The 21,000-nt window shown below is 36.2% G+C and overlaps 1 protein-coding gene across 8 annotated transcripts in view; it reads right to left on the bottom strand.

The window, feature by feature from the left end:
• The window catches only part of GAS2 (growth arrest specific 2), a 261,526-nt gene that overhangs the window by 176,843 nt on the left and 63,683 nt on the right, over positions 1 to 21,000 (bottom strand). The window lies entirely within an intron of this gene.

Raw genomic sequence — 21,000 nt, 5'->3', positions numbered from 1 at the left:
CATCAGTTTTTCTGTCTCTTCCACAGTTGAGGAACTTCCTTGGGAGTAAGAAACATATATATATATATACACACAGACACACACACACACACATATATCTACACACATATATATATATCTTGAATTTTTCATTTCCAACAAATATTCTGCATGTTCCATGACATCATAATTTATCATTATTGGCAGCAAATTGTGAATTCAGAGTCTCTGGCTTTAATATTTTAGTCAAAACTATTTTTGGGTACTCATCTGTAAATTATGCATGAGATAAGTATTTTCAAAAGTTCAAAGATTTTTTAATAGATGGATTCCAAGAAAGGAATTTATTTTAGTGGCTCACAGATTACCAAACAATTTTAGGGGAAAAAAAGTTGTTTTTGTTTGTTTGTTTGTTTTTTTCCTTTTTTAAATTATTATTATACTTTAAGTTTTAGGGTACATGTGCACAATGTGCAGGTTAGTTACATATGTATACATGTGCCATGCTGGTGTGCTGCACCCATTAACTCATCATTTAGCATTAGGTATATCTCCTAATGCTATCCCTCCCTCCTCCCCCTACCCCACAACAGTCCCCAGAGTGTGATGTTCCCCTTCCTGTGTCTGTGTGTTCTCATTGTTCAATTCCCACGTATGAGTGAGAACATGCAGTGTTTGGTTTTTTTGTCCTTGCGATAGTTTACTGAGAATGATGATTTCCAATTTCATCCATGTCCCTACAGAGGACACGAACTCATCATTTTTTATGGCTGCATAGTATTCCATGGTGTATATGTGCCACATTTTCTTAATCCAGTCTATCGTTGTTGGACATTTGGATTGGTTCCAAGTCTTTGCTATTGTGAATAGTGCCACAATAAACATACGTGTGCATGTGTCTTTAGAGCAGCATGATTTATAGTCCTTTGGGTATATACCCAGTAATGGGATGGCTGGGTCAAATGGTATTTCTAATTCTAGATCCCTGAGGAATCGCCACACTGACTCCCACAATGGTTGAACTTTGCTGCTAACTTCACTGCACTAATAATGACCAAGAACAGTAATTTAATCTAATTAACCTTTCGAACTGAAGGCCTAACATTTGTAACATGTTTTGAGAATTAAATAAGATGTCCTAGAAAGCACCTAATACCAATCCTAGATAATAGCTTATCTTCAATTAATTTAATTTTTTTTCAAATACATGTCTACTTTCAATTACATTTACAAAGAATGCCCTGAGGAGAGTTGACTATTAGTTGTATCACCACATCTGTAATTACTGTAGTAAGCCAACATATACACAGGAAAAAATAAACATTTAAGACAAATGCTTTACTTTCTATGGTGATTTAATTACAATGTCTTCAGTGTTTTTTTTTTTTTCATTACCATGCTGTGCATTCACCTCTGAGTTCTACAGTCTAATCAAATTAGGGTTTTCAAATGGAAAATTTGATTGGGTTTTTCCCTGCTTAAAAATCTTCAATGACTTCCCAGTGCTTTTAGGATAAAGAAAGCTCCCTATGATGTGGCTTCCATGGTTTGTATTAGCCCGCACACCGTCTACTCTAGTACCATGGGCCCTCTGTCTCCTGTAGCCATGCTAGCATTTGTTCCAATGCCTGCATGTTCTCCATCCTGCCTCCCACCACACGTTTCTTGCACTTTAAGTGTCCTCTCTGCTCTTCCCATATTTCTTTGCCCAAATAATTGCAAGTCCCACCCCTTACACATCAGTTTACCTGGGTAAAATCCACATTGTTTAAGTGCTCCTGCTATCAGGTTCCTTCATATGATTAACTGATTAATAACTATCTCTCCTTTTAGGCTGTAGGCTTTATGAGGAATGGAACAGTGACTGGTTTTGTTCACCACCTTATTCCTAGCACCTAGTGTAATACCTATCAAATATTACTTATGAAACACTTATTGAATAAATACAAATATGATTGTAGCTGAGGCATATATTCCATATATAGTCACGGGCAGCAGAATGGAGTGGTCATAAGTACATTTGGAACCAGACTGCCTGAGTTTGAATACTGGATTTTTAATTACTAGTTGTGTTGACATGAGGCATATTAACTTCATCTGTGAAATGGCATAATAATAGCATCTACATCATGACGTTGCTATGAGGGTTATATAAGTTTAAACAGAAGTTCTTGAAATAATGACTGGCATATGGTAAAATTTAAGTGCATGTTTGTTAGAAAACTGAAGAAAAGGACATTTAAACTAATTTAAATAAAATTTAGTCCAGGGTGCCAATGAAAATTTGGGGATTTTAATAATCACTAAAAAACATAAACACAATCTCAAAAATATCCATAATATCCACCTACATATCTTGCTATTCAGTACATCTATCAAGTCATTATATGTCTCCCACAAAAACAGAATTTCCTTCTTTTGTTCTGTCCCCTAATCATCATATTGTCTCAAATTGTAAAAATTATGGTAGCTTTGATTCTTTCTTCATCCCTTCTTTTTGTGCCCAGTAAATCATCAATCTAGCTCATTGTTGTTTTCCAATGAATATCTCTTCAATTACCCTGCACCTTTTAATAAAATATTGACACACTCACCTCAGACCCTTTAACATCTCAGATCTAAACAAATGTAGAAACTTTATCCAACGATCCTCCTGTTTCCTGTCTCAAATTTCTCCAACTTAATATGCATACACATCAACCTCAGATTAATCTTCCTAAATTTAATGTTCTCATTCTCCAGCTCAATGCTTACAAAACAAAGTTCAAATACTTAAGTCTTGTAGTTATGAGATGTGAGCTTCACCAGTCCATGTGCCAAACGTTCTCTCCATATATGATCCACATCAACCATGTCTTTCTATTCACTATTCCTGGTACATGCTTGCATTTTTCCAGCTTTAATATTTGGTTCACTCACTACATATTTATATTGCATTTGTCACAAATTTCTCTGTACATTTTTTTGCACCATGTTTGGACAATTTCAATTCCACTGCTGACATGCAAACTTCCCCGAGCACTTAGACAAACTGTTTCCTGAACCCTTACAAGAACCTACTATGTATATCAGCAGAGGTCTGTCTAAACAATGGTATTTCTAGATCAGCTGAGAGTCAAGTCTATAAACATTTGTGACTTTTAAAAGTATGGATCTTAACAGCTTAAAACTGAAATATTTTTTAAGGACTAGGTCAAAGAAAATTCAAGGTTACCTCTAAAGCACCTCCTTACTCATTTGTTTATGTTTCCTTGAGCAGAAATGAAAGGTGCGGCATGACAGGGAGACAAAAAGGCTCATAACCCTCAGGTACTCGTGAAGGTAGAATGCACATGTGTGTAAGAAACAATAATGTTTCCCCAATCCTACTCTTCCGTGGCCTTTCCACTTGCAAAACAAAGCACTACTATCCATCTATGTCCTCAAGTAGGAAACTCCAGACCAATCTGCCTTACCCATTCTATACAATTTATCACCAAGCTCTGCCAAGTCCACCTGGTCTCAATATATCTCAAAACCATCAGAGAAATGCAAATCAAAACCACAATGAGATATCATCTCACACCAGTTAGAATGGCAATCATTAAAAAGTCAGGAAACAACAGGTGCTGGAGAGGATGTGGAGACATAGGAACACTTTTACACTGTTGGTGGGACTGTAAACTAGTTCAACTATTGTGGAAGTCAGTGTGGCGATTCCTCAGGGATCTAGAACTAGAAATACCATTTGACCCAGCCATCCCATTACTGGGTATATACCCAAAGGACTATAAATCATGCTGCTCTAAAGACACATGCACACGTATGTTTATTGTGGCACTATTCACAATAGCAAAGACTTGGAACCAACCCAAATGTCCAACAATGATAGACTGGATTAAGAAAATGTGGCACATATACACCATGGAATACTATGCAGCCATAAAAAATGATGAGTTCGTGTCCTCTGTAGGGACATGGATGAAATTGGAAATCATCATTCTCAGTAAACTATCGCAAGAACAAAAAATCAAACACCGCATATTCTCACTCATAGGTGGGAATTGAACAATGCGATCACATGGACACAGGAAGGGGAACATCACACTCTGGGGACTGTTGTGGGGTGGGGGGAGGAGGGAGGGATAGCATTGGGAGATATACCTAATGCTAGATGACGAGGTAGTGGGTGCAGTGCACCAGCGTGGCACATGTATACATATGTAACTAACCTGCACAATGTGCACATGTACCCTAAAACTTAAAGTATAATAATAAAAGAAAAAAAAAAAAACAACATGTACTTCTTTCCCATTCCACTGCCACTACCCTAGGATAAGTGGTCATTATCTGTCACCTGAGCTAGGCAATAGCCTCCTGACTTGGGTGGTTATTTCCACCTTCACTTCTCCTTTCCAATCCATTCTCTACACTGCTAATGTTGTCATTTTAAAGGAGTCTATCATGCTTCTGTTTAAAATGTTAATAGTTCAATGGCATATTGTTATACTTAAGATAAATGCCAGCATCCAACAAGACTTAGCTTTGGTCTCATCTCTTGATTCTCTTGAGTTATGTGCTAGTCTCCAGACATACTTGCTTTCCTTTACTTCCTCAAAGTCATCATGCACCTTTACATCTGAGGGCTTTCACGTGTGCAATTTACTGTATTTGGCACACTCCATATTCCCTCTCTGCCTTGCTTATTCCCATTCTGCTTCAGAATAATCTAAAATATCCTTTGTACATGACTAATTTAGGTCCTCCTCTTAAAGGAGGTCATGTATGTACACTTCCTTGTATTTATACACAGCGGTTGAAAGTCACTGTTTGCGTACTTTTTAATTACCAGCTTAATGTTATTATCCCTTGCTAATCCACAAAGGCATGAAGCATGTGAGCATCCAATATTTTGCCCTGTATATTTTAGGTGTTCAGTATACATGTGTTGAATAATCAATTGAATGTTTTCATTGTAATGTATGTTATGGTTAAATGAAAGTTGAGAACCACTGGTGGGTATCACTTATTTAGCACTTGCCATTGATATCTATATTATTATATGTTCATATTTTATGTACCTAACTAGACTGCAAGTTCTTGGGGAGGACCCAATAATGCTTTAGTCTTCTTTTATTTATCAGATCTTGTACACAGTTAGCATTCAATAAATATTTAGCAGTTGAAAAGTCTGGAAAAGCATTCTTGAAAGGCACTTTATATAGGTTGGTCAGGGAAGGCCTCAGATAAAACATGACATTTGAGCAGGGACATGAAGAGAGTGAGAAGCAAGTCATACACACCCCTGGGAAAATAATACTCTAAGAAGCTAGGAGAACAATTGTGAAGGCCCTGTGGTGGATGGGACCTACTCGTCAGGTTCAAAGAATTGCAAGGAGTCCAGTGTGGCTGCAACAAAGTCAGGTAAGGGAAAAGTTACAACAAATGAAATCAGAAAGGTCACAAAGGAACAGTGCATATAGAGCCTTGTAGGCTGTCATATAGATTTTGGCTTTTTCTCCAAGAAAGTTGAGGTGCCATTTGAAAAAATTTGAGCTAAGAAGTGGCATAATCTACCTTGAGTTTTAAATTATTTGATGATTTAATACATGTAAAAAGCTTACTCTGAATGACACGAAGTAAATACTTAGTAAATGTTTGCTTTATTATCATATCACATGGCATTAATTAAGTCTGTGGAAATAGAGGATCGTGTATCTACTTTTCAATCTTTGAACAATTTTAAATGTAGCAAATATAACAACATAGAACAACATATGGTTTAGTTCCACACATATATATTTGCATACACATTCATTAGATAAGTAAAGATTAATCTCTCCTGTGTTAATCTGCCCACTGCATTTTGTTTATTCTGTAAAAATCCATTTATTCTGAGTTTTGTTTGTTTATTAGAATATTCCTTACTACAATATTCCTTACTACAAGAAAGGGTTCTTTTCTGGGAGAATCATGAATTTGAGATGAGCAAAAAAAAAAAAAATATATATATATATATATATATATGTTTATTTTCACTGGCTTCTAATTGAAGTTTAATATCCCTTCAATTATAAATGTAGACAAAAATACCACAGTAGCTTTCTCATTGGTAAAAATTGTAGAAGCTTTTATTTCATATTACAATTGTTCCTGGTATCTGGAAACACTGGGTTTACTCTCTTCTCTACTTTATAACTATAGGATTTATTAGAAGCAATGCCAGATTAACCTTTTTAAAATACAAGCACATTATTTTAAATTTGTGTTTCAATGTTGATTTTTAATATTGAAATAACTGTATTTTAATAAAATTGGTTCTCTTTATTTTGTATTTATTTCATTTATTTAAAAATAGCATGAGGAGAAATGATCCACAGGCTTCACCCAAGTGCCTAAAAGAACATGGCACAAAAGCACTTAAGTGATCCTGATCTAGAAGAAAGAATCTATGACTTATTTGCTTCACATCCTCCATAACACCTACAAAACAGAGTCTCAAAAGACTTTCTGAATTTATTGAGTTGTTTCACCTTCATTGTAGGGTTCTTTTCTTCCTTGTCACTTCAAAGATTTAATTCTTTTTTAACAATTTTTGATTGAGCTGGGATTTTTGTTTGCTTCTTTTGGCTTCAAGATATGCAAATTACCACATTTTTTATTTCTTATATGAAACAGCAATGCTAGCGAGGCATCTGTTAGACAAGCAGCCTACACTGGTGTGAAATTAGACATGACTAGCACAGTAATATAAACACAAAACACATACTAGAAGGCTTCATGCATGATATGTAATGTGTTTTCAAACTGCTAAGTCAAACAATAGAAGCCATTCATGTCGTCAGCCCCTAAGAGCTTAAGATACAGTTGAAGAGCTCTATATATTGTAAACTCAGTTACCTCATCTAAAAAGCATTATTCCATTACTCTGTAATGTACCAGTACCACATACCTTGGACCACACACACATAAATATGGTGAGTGCTTACATTTTAAATTACCTAGCAATTCTCAGACATTTTTAAATGAAAAAGCAACTCTTTCCCCCAAATTTCAGCCTTTTGGAAAAGGTTCTTAATATAAAATCTATGAATGTTCCCCTTTAAGAAATAGCATACATATTCATTATTGATTTGTTCCAACGACTTGAGTTTCTCCAACACATTTAGTAACAGCTCATTTTAAACTAATTAATTCTCCATTTTCCATAGGGTGAGAGTGACTTTTTCTGACATAATATTCTACATCCACAGTGCTTTGAAAGCAGTGACCGCAATTAGTGCTATCAAATATCATGAAAACAGTTCCCCAGTTAGACTCCTTTTACAATCTTGTCTTGCTGATGTGCCTGCATGTTGTTAAATGCAGGATGTGAGACTGTAAGTAGAAGGGGTGATGTCATCATGGAAAAATTCAGTCAGGTTTACTTTCATGCTCAAGGGACAACACTGCGCTGGTGCTAGGAAATCACATAGATGAAAAATGTGTATGTGTGCATGTGTGTGTGAACCTCCCTTTTTCTATCCAGAATTTGCTCTCCTTCTTTTTATACTTTTTGGAGTTTCAATTTAACATATTTTATTTTCAGTCTCATGTTTCATATGCCTTTAATGCAACTGTTATTTACACTACCAAACAATATATTATGGTTTGAGCTCATAGACAAAAAGAACAATTTTGAAGGGGCTCTTTATAAGCAGATTCAAATAAATGTAGTAGCCTCTGGAATCTAGACAAATTTCTAGGTTAGAATCTGCCACCTGGTCTTTCCCCATCTCTTCTCCTTGCTCTGAACTATGTAGATTCTCAGCAGAGTACAGAATAGGGCTAGACATACTCTTCCCCACATCTCAGCACAAAGTCCTTATTAGGAGCATACCCCAATATGTAGAGAACATTAAGATTGGGGAAATGGCTTTTTGCTCATATGAGAAGGCTAGCAGCTACTGGCCTACAACAAATAAGAAAGGAGACAAACATGAAAATGATAGATTTTATTTTACCCTCTTATAATTTAAGGGGAATTCTAAAATAATTTTTACTTTTGCCATTTGCTTATTAGGGCATAAAAAGTAAGCTATCTCAAACATGAGTGCTTTTTACAAAGGTTTTCCATGCTTTGCATATGGTCATTTTCCATTTTGCTAGGGCCTATACTCTTGTCCAAAGATTTTTAAATACATAAGGCCATAAAGTAATTTTGTTCAATTTGCAATTCCATCTACAGACAGTTCAACAAACTTCATCCTCTGTTAAGTATTATTCCTAAAGAATCTCAACACAATATCTTAGACACTGGCTTCTTCTGCCACCCACCTCAAGAGTTATATATCAAAAGTGTGAGAGACAATTCCTTCTATGACTCACTGAAACAAGGAAATGAGAATAATTTGGATTTTGACCTTGTGATAATAAAAAGAGCAAAGAAAATGATAATGTATGGGTAGTCAGAATGGTCAAACTAATCAGTTTACACCCACTTAAAAAGCATTGTAATAGGTCCATACATAAGCACTTTAGACATTGCAATGCATGTGTAGCGCCTGTATTTATATTATATGGCAGGTATTTTTATTATTAATTAGTATCATTTTTGATTTAAGAAGACAGGACACATTTAAAATAATCTTAAAAGTGTGAAAACATTTCAGTATATACTGTTATATCTTTTAACTTCTATTTTAATTTCAGCCCCATAATAAAATAATGCCTTTTTCTTACTTAAGACCTGTGACTTCTTGCAACTAATTTTTTTCCCCAACTTTTATTTGTTTGTTTGTTTGAGACAGAGTCTCACTCCATTGTCCAGGCTGGAGTGCAGTGGTGTGATCTCGGCTCACTGCAACCTCCACCTTCCAGGTTCAACTGATTTTCCTCCCTCAGCATCCAGAGTAGCTGGGACTACAGGCACCTGCCACCACACCTGGCTACTTTTTGTATTTTTAGTAGAGACGGGGTTTCACTATATTGGCCAGGGTGGTCTTGAACTCCTGAACTCAGGTGGTCCACCTGCCTTGGCCTCCCAAAGTGCTGGGATTACAGGCGTGAGCCACCGCGCCCAGCCCTTTCCGAACTATTTTTTTTTTAAGCTTGATCTCACAAGCTATACATTACCACATACAACACACTTCTTCCTAATAGAGAGTAAACTCCTTGAGAGTATTCTATCTTCATTTAAATCACACCCTTTAAATCACAACTATCTTTCTCACCATGAAGACAAATGCACATTAACACCCACAGCCAATAACATCATCTCTTGTTGCTAACATATACTCAAACTATCCAATTTTAAAGTAACATATATAAGTAGGACTCAATTATTATAAAATATTTGTTGTTGGTAATATTCAATATTATAAAAGATTGATAAAAGGAACTTGCTATACTCCATGATCATATGTAACTCCTTTTGAGTTACCTATTGTTTAATAACACATTTTCAGAAAGTCGATAGCAGTATTTACTGTGCAGTTTTCCTAAGTACTAGAATTCTGATTCTCTCCTGCAGTTCTATAGAAATTGTATTTTTACATTGGTTTGTGCTTTGGCAGACAGCAATTAGGTGCTCTGATAGAAAATAAAGGTTCTAATATTCTCATTTCCCTCACCAACTATTTTATTGAGCAAAAGAGGCAGTTATTGGGAAAAAGATGCAAAAGAAAAAAAATGATTTCATCTTTATGTCTCCTTTAGTAATTGAAAGACACAGCACTTCATTTCAGGTCAAAAACATCTTTTGAGAACCTGTTACCTAAAAGCCCTACAATTTAATTTTTCTTCCTAATTTTCAATGGTGAGCAAATTCATGAAACCATTAGCTATTGCTCATCTGATGCTTATTTTATACTGCAAGCAGTATAATCAGGCCTTGAAAAGAAATCCTCAAACTGAATGAACCATTGGATATAAATATGCTCATTTTTATCATAATTTTTGCCTTTATATAATGCTCTGAACTCATATAATACATCATGTGACTATATAATAACATTTACAATTAACTAAATGATTATCCTCCTCCAAGATTCACTTTTTCTTAACTAGTTTAAATCCCCATGGTCTGTTACTTCAGCCAATCTCTTGTCAGTGCTTTTAACATCCTCAGATCCTTATTGTTTCCCTAGACCATTCTAAAATTCTCAAATCTTCCGTCTTTACGACTGGAAAAGTCAGATTTGCTCCTCATGCTTTGTCACATCAAAGGCTTTTGAGCTAAGCAAACAGGCAGAGGGGGGACTTTCAAACTTAATGAGAATAAAGTCTTCAGGATTAAAAATCAAAGATGGCTAAAACCCATGGATAACAGTATTCTGGATCTAAAGGTAAATATCCATCTTGGGGCATTTATTTATTCATTCATCCAACACCATGTCTACTGAGCATCTATATGCTAGGTATTATGTTAGATTCACAGATGAATAGAACATAAACTACGTACTCAAGGATCTTAGAGTCTAGCAAAGGGATAAAGACTAGGAAACAACTAAGTACAACAGTATGGTACAAGAAAGAGGGGTTAACATGCAGATGGACAAACCATAAGAAAGAGTCCAGATCTACAGATACAGAGTGTAGAGACTGCAAGGGCATCTCTACACTTCCAGTATCCTTTTCCCTTCTTAGGTAAGAGCATATTAATTTTCCATACGGACACTATCGTTCTTTCATTTTATTCAGACTGAGCAATCAAGGTATGAAGCCATGATCTAGTCAGAAAGTTGGCTGTCAATCAGACTCTTTCTTGCTGAAATGTTAATCTTGAGAGGAATGATACAATAAAGTTAACAGCTAAATGTTAATGAGCACCCATATGTACTAGGTACCACTCAGTGCTTGTGTATACTAACTTACTTAGTCCCCATAATAACCAAATGAGGTAGCTACAATTATTACTACATTTTACAAATGAGAAAACTAAGGCACAGAGGAGGAGTTATGATTTCAACCCAGGTAGTATGACTACTGAGTTTACACTATTAACCATTTCTGTTCAGCTGCCCTCTCTAAAAATGTCTGAAATTATTCACCCTAACAGTGGTACTGTGAAATGACTGTGTATCTATGCTGCATAATCCTTGCAAATAGTCTAATTCTTAAGCCCTCCAAATCCAGTTTCACTTTCCTTCACATGTCTTTTTTCTCTAAGCAGTACCCCCATATCTTTCCAATACATTCTTTTGGCAGTAAATTCATCTTTTCCAATAATTTCAGATTTAAAAAATCTACCTGTCACCTGATTCCCCACAAGGCATTTCTCTTCCCTGAATGCACAGTAAAGAGTTTGGGTCCCTTTGTAGATTTGAAGGAAGCAGTACAATAAAGACTTGAGATCATTACTCCCCTCATTTAGAACTCTCCCTTCATTCTGTACATTTATCTCAATAAATTCATCTTTTTCAAAAATTTCTTTGGTGCCAGAGTATGGAGTTAAGTTGTCAGGACTCAGAAAAATATGTTATATTTGGAATTGCTGTTGAGACCGATAATGGAACACAACTGTGGAATAGAAAACTAGCAGCCTATGCTATTTACACAGGGGCTAGAAAAGAAACAGATTTTGTGGGGGCTTGAGCTTATTTTATTTGGGTGCTTCCTTATAGAAAAGAACAGAATTATAAACACAAAATAAGATATGAAATTAAATATTTTAGCCTAATAAAATAAAGCACAAGAAATTAATAACTTTTAAAAGATGGTAAACACTAGAACCATCACAAAGCACAGAAAAACAACATAATATTTCTTATTAATTAACTGCATGAATGAATGCTACTTCACATTTTCTTAAATATTTTTGTTTTATACTGTTTGGTCACCTCTTCTTAAAACAATGTTTTATCTTTGGTTCTGTTTATATGCTGGATTACATTTATTGATTTGCGTATATTGAACCAGCCTTGCATCCCAGGGATGAAGCCCACTTGATCATGGTGGATAAGCTTTTGGATGTGCTGCTGGATTCGGTTTGCCAGTATTTTACTGAGGATTTTTGAATCAATGTTCATCAAGGATATTGGTCTAAAATTCTCTTTTTTGGTTGTGTCTCTGCCCGGTTTTGGTGTCAGGATGATGCTGGCCTCATAAAATGAGTTAGGGAGGATTCCCTCTTTTTCTATTGATTGGAATAGTTTCAGAAGGAAAGGTACCAGTTCCTCCTTGTACCTCTGGTAGAATTCTGCTGTGAATCCATCTGGTCCTGGACTCTTTTTGGTTGGTAAGCTATTGATTATTGCCACAATTTCAGCTCCTGTTATTGGTCTATTCAGAGATTCAACTTCTTCCTGGTTTAGTCTTGGGAGAGTGTATGTGTCAAGGAATTTATCCATTTCTTCTAGATTTTCTAGTTTATTTGCGTAGAAGTGTTTGTAGTATTCTCTGATGGTAGTTTGTATTTCTGTGGGATGGGTGGTGATATCCCCTTTATCATTTTTTATTGCATCTATTTGATTCTTCTCTCTTTTCTTCTTTATTAGTCTTGCTAGCGGTCTATCAATTTTGTTGATCCTTTCAAAAACCCAGCTCCATAGCCAATATCATAGTGAATGGGTAAAAACTAGAAGCATTGCCTTTGAAAACTGGCACAAGACAGGGATGCCCTCTCTCACCACTCCTATTCAACACAGTGTTGGAAGTTCTGGCCAGGGCAATTAGGCAGCAGAAGGAAATAAAGGGTATTCAATTAGGAAAAGAGGAAGTCAAATTGTCCCTGTTTGCAGATGACATGATTGTATATCTAGAAAACCCCATTGTCTCAGCCCAAAATCTCCTTAAGCTGATAAACAACTTCAGCAAAGTCTCAGGATACAAAATCAATGTACAAAAATCACAAGCATTCTTATACACAAACAACAGACAAACAGAGAGCCAAATCATGAGTGAATTCCCATTCACAATTGCTTCAAAGAGAATAAAATAGCTAGGAATCCAAATTACAAGGGATGTGAAGGACCTCTTCAAGGAGAACTACAAACCACTGCTCAATGAAATAAAAGAGGATACAAACAAATGGAAGAACATTCCATGCTCATGGGTAGGAACAATCAGTATCGTGAAAATGGTCATACTGCCCAAGGTAATTTATAGATTCAATGCCAACCCCATCAAGCTACCAATGACTTTCTTCACAGAATTGGAAAAAACTACTTTAAAGTTCATATGCAACCAAAAAAGAGCCCGCATCGCCAAGTCAATCCTAAGCCAAAAGAACAAAGCTGGAGGAATCATGCTACCTGACTTCAAATTATACTACAAGGCTACAGTAACCAAAACAGCATGGTACTGGTACCAAAACAGAGATATAGACCAATGGAACAGAACAGAGCCCTCAGAAATAATGCCACTTATCTACAACTATCTGATCTTTGACAAACCTGACAAAAACAAGCAATGGGGAAAGGATTCCCTATTCAATAAATGGTGCTGGGAAAACTGGCTAGCCATATGTAGAAAGCTGAAATTGGATTCCTTCCTTACACCTTATACAAAAATTATTTCAAGATGGATTAAAGACTTAAACCTTAGACCTAAAACCATAAAAACCCTAGAAGAAAACCTAGGCATTACCATTCAGGACATAGGTATGGGCAAGGACTTCATGTCTAAAACACCAAAAGCAATGGCAACAAAAGCCAAAATTGACAAATGGGATCTAATTAAACTAAAGAGCTTCTGCACAGCAAAAGAAACTACCATCAGAGTGAACAGGCAACCTACAAAATGGGAGAAAATTTTCGCAACCTACTCATCTGACAAAGGGCTAATATCCAGAATCTACAATGAACTCAAACAAATTTACAAGAAAAAAACAAACAACCACATCAAAAAGTGGGCGAAGGACATGAACAGACACTTCTCAAAAGAAGACATTTATGCAGCCAAAAAACACATGAAAAAATGCTCACCATCAGTGGCCATCAGAGAAATGCAAATCAAAACCACAATGAGATACCATCTCACACCAGTTAGAATGGCAATCATTAAAAAGTCAGGAAACAACAGGTGCTGGAGAGGATGTGGAGAAATAGGAACACTTTTACACTGTTGGTGGGACTGTAAACTAGTTCAACCATTGTGGAAGTCAGTGTGGCGATTCCTCAGGGATCTAGAACTAGAAATACCATTTGACCCAGCCATCTCATTACTGGGTATATACCCAAAGGACTATAAATCATGCTGCTATAAAGACACATGCACACGTATGTTTGTTGCAGCACTATTCACAATAGCAAAGACTTGGAACCAATCCAAATGTCCAACAATGATATACCGGATTAAGAAAATGTGGCACAAATACACCATGGAATACTATGCAGCCATAAAAATGATGAGTTCATGTCCTTTGTAGGGACATGGATGAAATTGGAAATCATCACTCTCAGTAAACTATCACAAGGACAAAAAACCAAACACCGCATATTCTCACTCATAGGTGGGAACTGAACAATGAGAACACACGGGCACAGGAAGGGGAACATCACACTCTGGGGACTGTTGTGGAGTTGGGGGAGGTGGGAGGGATAGCATTAGGAGATATACCTAATGCTAAATGACGAGTTAATGGGTGCAGCACACCAGCATTGCACATGTATACATATGTAACTAACCTGCACATTGTGCACATGTACCCTAAAACTTAAAGTATAATAATAATAAAATTTAAAAAAACAACGTTTTAGAAATATTTGCATAGGAAGAATAGAAACGTATTGGAATCTTTCTTTTAGCATGATTAATCAGGACAAAATTTCTAATAATTCAGGAAAATCACTTTCAACCTCACAGCTCATTATTGGTGAATATCACAAATTTTGAAATTTTTTCTTTATTTCAAATTTGTTTGACAAATATTCTGTTGTCAAATTTAGAGAAATCTAGCAAGTTTCTTTCATTTGTGAGCTGTTGAATATGGAAGAATTTTCCACTGAATAGCTGTGATATATGGAATTTACAGAATAATATGACTTGCATTTGCTATTGGCTCCTGTCCTTTGCTAAAATCCTCTCCCCTTGCCAGATCCTGGTCTCAGATGAGAAGGGATTAACATTCTTATCTTGGGAAGAGAGGCAGAGCCATGAAAAGAATGAGCAGGTTGGGAAAGAAAATAGCAAGCATACCCTCCCAGGAAACAGGGAGGGTACATGGTGGATTCCTCTACGCCCGGTATGCTCCTGGACCAGGTTAAGAAAAGTATATGAATTAATTTGGACAGTTCTGAAACAATGGCTCTGTCCTTAAATCTCAGCTAGCCACAGAATAAAGAATCTTTTTTTTTTCTTTTTGAGAAGGAGTCTCACTCTGTCACCCAGGCTGGAGTGCAGTGGCGTGATCTTGGCTAACTGCAACCTCCGCCTCCCAGGTTCAAGTGATTCTCCTGCCTCAGCCTCCGAAGTGCTGGGATTACAGGTGCATGCCACCACACCCAGCTAATTTTTTTTATTTTTGGTAGAGACAGCGTTTTACCATGTTGGCCAGGCTGGTCTCAAACTCCTGACCTCAAGTGATCCACCCGCCTCAGCCTCCCAAAGTATTGGGAATACAGGGGTGAGCCACCGCACCCAGCCGAACCCATACTTTTTTAAGCCATTGCTGACAACCTCTATCAGGCATCAAAATACTGCAGCCTGGCTGAGGATGAATTTAGATACATCCCATAGTAAGGCTCAGGAATTCCTGGCTAACTAGTTACAAAGCCTCAATATACATTTACAATGTTGAGTGCCACTAAATATATTATGGCAGAAGTTTTTTGTTTGTTTGTTTGTTGTTGTCTTTGCAATAGATTTTGAGGGTATTAGTCTGAGGAGAGTAGGATGTAATTTTAGATTCAGCAAAATTAATTTACTTGTACTGGACTAAGAAGATGTCCCAAATTCAATGGGCTAGCATAAAATGACCCTATTAAAGTTTGCTAGATTTGCTAATACAAAGATATATTCAACAATAGCTCACACTAAATGGCACAAAAAGCCAGGAATCACTTGGTATGATATAGATAAAGGAATTAGAACTTCAAGAAAAAATTCCATGTTCTATTCGACCTGTAATTGATTCCTCACATAAGCATACTTTTCACTATGTCACTCAGTGGGACCCAAGTGGCTCTATTTTTCACTAACGGGTGAAGAATAAGTTGATGAAGAAAGCTCCAAAAATTTTTAAGGTGACATTATTCTTCAGAAAGTCTCAGGAGCTGTTATTGAAATGAGCTTCCTCATTTTAGTGTGAATGGAAATTCTCCGGGTGGCAGGAACACACGTTGGCACTTAATTTCCAGAGGCAAAGTGGATATGGCGGAGAGAATACAATCTTGAGAGGCCAATCAGATCTCCTAGAATGACCTAAAGCACAGGAAATCTGATTATGGTTTATTAATCATGGGGCCCTGGGAAGTAAATTGAAAGTCAATTCCCTAAATTCTTACTTTTTTAACTTTTATTTTAAGTTCAGGGGTACAAGTGCAGGTTTGTTATATAGGTAAACTTGTGTCAGAGGGTTTGTTGTACAGATTATTTAATCACCCAGGTATTAAGCCTAGCACCCATTAGTTATTTTTCCTGATCCTCTCCCTCCTCCTTCCCGCTACCCTCTGAAAGACCCCAGTGTGTGTTGTTCCCCTGTATGTGTCCATGGGTTCTCATCATTTAGATACCACTTATAAGTGAGAACATGCAGCATTTGGTTTTCTTTGTATAACAAAAAGAGCAACAAATTTTCTGATTGCCCAATTCCCAGACTAGAGCCAAATTATAGACCCAGAGCTCACTGAATGAAGGCAGTAATGATCTCAAGTCTTTATATAAAGCTTCCTTCCAATCTCCAAAGGGACCTGATCTGTTTACTATGCATTCAGAAAAGGGAAATGCTTTGTGGGGAATCAGGTGACAGTTAGATTTTTTACCTAAACCTACTTTACACTATAACTAGTACACTTTTGCAAACATTAGATGTTATTTTTATAGTTTTTCCTGAATGTGTAATTTGCATGGATATTCTCAAAAACTGTCATAATTTTTATCCTTGACACATGGAATAAGTTCTTTTGTGGTAAAAGTACCAAATAAAAAAAAGCACACCTATTTAAAAAGTCAGAGATTCACGCTGTTATTAATGACCTGAACATTGCAAAAAATAAAAGTGACTTCTACCACATCTCAATGAAAATCAGTAAAAAAAGATTGACATGACTTGGAAACAGTGGGAAGATTACAATGAAGTAACATATTTAATCAGATCGCTGTTACAGATGTGGTCTTTTCAATGAAGTGTTATCATTCAATATCCTGGTACTTAACATTCATCTCTTGGTTTGGAGAATGCAATTTTCTTTATTCTAATAAGTAGAAAATTCCAGAATCAGTTTGCATATGTTTGACAGTAACAACAGAGTTCTTACTATCCTATACACCATCTCCAGCCCTGTGACATAACCTACAGGGACCATGGATATTTCAGCATCACAGGTCATCAAGCTCCTCTTCTATTTTACAATATTTGATATTGGAGATTTGATACTGCAAAGCAGGAATAGTAGGAAACCAGACGGTTTCATAAAATACACACATTCTGGAGGGTAGAGAATACATCTCATGAAAATGCAGAAAGGGGGTTCTGCCAACTAAACAAAGTTTCAACGTCTAGTAGTAGGGGCCAGGTAGGAACATTGCCCTTTTAGGAAAGGACATGACACAAATGTTCCTCACTTGTTCTTGTTGTCTGATGGAGACTGAATTTCTACCATGGGAACCAGTAATCATGAAACATTAAATGTTTATCATGAACTTAGTGCCATATGATCCACTGGGCCATATTTTTTATTGTGCCCAGCACTACTTTACCATTGAGTATGTGAAAGGAAAATATCTTGGGCCCCCAAAAATCACTAGGCTAAAAGGAAAACTCAAGCTGGAAAGTGCTTAGGACAAATGTGCCTCCCACTCTATTCAAAGTTATACCTCTGATGGCTGAGATAAATGCATTTCTGACTGCTTTCTTTGGAAAGGCTAATCAGAAACTCAAAAGAATGCGACTGTTCTTCTCTCATCTGTCAGTGACCTGGAAGCATCCTCCCTACTTCGTGTCTTCCTGCCTTTGCCTCAAGTTGTCCTGCCTTTCCAGACCAAACCAATGTACTTCTTACATATATTGATGGATGTCTCATGTCTCCATAAAATGTATAAAACTAAGCTGTGCCCCTACCACCTTGGGCACATGTCATCAGGACTGCCTGAGGCTGTATCATGGGCGCACATCCTCAGTCTTGGCAAAATAAACTTTCTAAATTAACTGAGACTTGTCTCCGATTTTCTGGGTTTACAAGTACAAGTGCCAATATGGGATGGGCTCAATTAGACATGAAGATCTAGATAAGTTCCATAGGCACATCACTCACTCCCTATCTTGCCCAATTTTTCACATTGCTGCTTTCCACTCCCCCACCCCCATCTGCAAATGTAGCCCATATCAAGTCTCCTGTGATGAGTTTTATTTGAAAAATAAAAGTCAAGCTCCTTTACATACCATTCTTTTTATTCTATATGATTTACCAACATGTATTGCTATGGCATTGAAGCCCCATTTAGGCATATCTCTGGAAGATGGTATAGAACAGAAACTCTCAGTGGAAAAAAAACAAAAAACATTAAGCAAGACATTTCATTGTCTCTGATTTGGAGGTGAATAATTTGGCTATTTGGTCAGAGACTTAAAAAATAGTGACAGGGGGATTTAATTTTATACTGAGAAATAATTCAACCTCAGGAAGCAATTACAAAGTAAATTAAAAAAATTAGTGTATTTAAAGCTTAAACATATTTTACCTATATTTTACAAATCCTGAGGAACTGGACTTTACCACTAACTTTTCTTTTTCCTTTAGTCTCAGGCAGCAACATACCTGTAAAAAAATTATTTCTTTCTACATCATGCCACTTATATTCTTCCCATCTCATCATAATACATTCTGTGTTTAATTCTAGCATTATGTTTGCAATTTAGAACAATAAATTTTAAGGGATATAAAATCATTTAGCTGTATAGCCAGCAATGAATGACTCCAGATTAATCACAGCTGAGATTTTATTTTCTTTTTCATACAAAACCTTTTATTGCACCTACCATACTTTCTTGTTCTGGCAGAGAGATCAGCAATAAACACAAATATCTGGATTTCTCAGAATTAAATCTTGATAAGATGTTCTCTAAACAAAAAGTGCTATTGATTTTTCTGAGAAGAAAATTTCTAATCTTTATGTCTTATTTAATTCCCACATGGCACAAAACAACATCCTGAGGTATTGTTATCTTGCAGCTCAAGGAACCAAGTACTCCTGATGGGCAAATGTATTGTAGGCATTCTATCTGCAGGATGTTCTTTCTCCTGAACAAGGACTGGATTCTACATTTAGACGGTTAATGTTCAGTTCCTTCCTTGGAGCATAATGTAGCATTCTACTAGGTAACAGAACTTCTTTTTTCCCCCCTCCTTCATCTGCTTCAAACTTGATCTAACCACCCAGCGCTCTTTGAAGTCAGAGGAAGCTCTAAACCCAGAGAAACTCTGATGTCTGAAGAAGAGACTCAAAATAAATGAGACAAATGCAAAGGAAAGTTAGTAGAAAAAGAGAGGTTAAACCTTTTGAATGTCTTGCCCCACGCTGATGCCCCGTGGTTGAGAGAGTCTTTTGCACAAATCAGCAAACTTGTGATTGGTGGGGGTGGGGGAAAGAGAGCAAATATACAGTAGGAAGGGGTTTGTACTGTGGAACACTATTTGGACCGGGAAAAGAAAGTTCACGCATAAATGTAACAATTCCCCTATCTTGATTAGAGATGCCAATTTCGATCGGGTAGCTGAGAGTCAAAAGGCATAAAACCTAACCTTAAACCTGTCATTTCGTTTGGTTTTCTCATCCTAAAACGATATTGAAAGATTCATTTGATTTTTATTTTTGCCTTTAAACATCCTCAACTCCAGAAATATTAAGATTTGTAATTACAGTGAATTCATAATATTATAGTATGTATAAATGAATTAAATAAAATTACACATTAAATGGCTGCACACTGGTCTCAAATGCTTCCACCCATCTACTGCCCTAGTCTGTGAAGTCTCTGCATTGCTCCCATGCAGAGTTAGAAAATGGGCCACTACACAAAGGCTAAGATTAACTACTTAGAGCTCACATACGTAAAGAAGCTATTTTTAAATTGACCTATTGATGTCTGGGAAGAAAGAATCATAGGACAGAATTATTTCCATTCAGAGTATTTTATCAAACCAAAGCTGGATATAAAAGAGTCATGGATTTATATCTAAAATATTAAATTTAGAAATATCTAAATATCTAAAATATTAAATATGTGAACTAACATTTATTAAAGATTTAAGAGCATTTAAATCATCCTTAATACAGACATACTTCACACATACCAGGCATAACTTACTCATTCAAATTTGTTTACACAGCTGTAAAGTCTCCAAATTAACCATCAACCAAGAATAGTAAAAAATATTGCTATGAAAATGAGGAGATAAGATTAAAGCTGCTAGAAAAAAAATACAGAGAGCTTCCTGTGGCATGGCTTTGGATGGGATCAAGTTTCTCAATTTTTTAAAAGTAATTCTGTTTCAACATCTCCCTATGCACAGTTTCATTAATTCAAAGAATGTATTGACTAATTAATCTATTTTCGCCACCATTTTTTCTGAACTCCAAAATGCCAAAATGAGAAATAATTCTATACAAACACATACATGAACACATGAGTGTACACACGTGTAAAAGCAGACTTAATATTGTAACCTCCAGACTATTTATACTCAATTTGAAAGCCTCATTTTTTCCCATGGGAAATACTCACTGTAATCCTAATTACCTGGGTTGTAGTGAATCCATTATTGTTTAAATTTGTATTTAGATTTAACAACATCAACACGCTTACAATCTCAGAAGTTTTTTTTGTTTCTAGACCAAAGATGGACTGAAAAATCTTGAGTTTAACAGAAGTATATTTATGAACAATAGTAGCCATGAAGATAT

The sequence above is a fragment of the Gorilla gorilla genome, chromosome 9 (genome assembly GCF_029281585.2).
Source record: "Gorilla gorilla gorilla isolate KB3781 chromosome 9, NHGRI_mGorGor1-v2.1_pri, whole genome shotgun sequence".
NCBI lineage: Eukaryota > Metazoa > Chordata > Mammalia > Primates > Hominidae > Gorilla > Gorilla gorilla.
The sequence above is the reverse complement of the archived record's forward strand: the minus strand, read 5'-3'. Positions and strand labels throughout refer to the sequence as shown.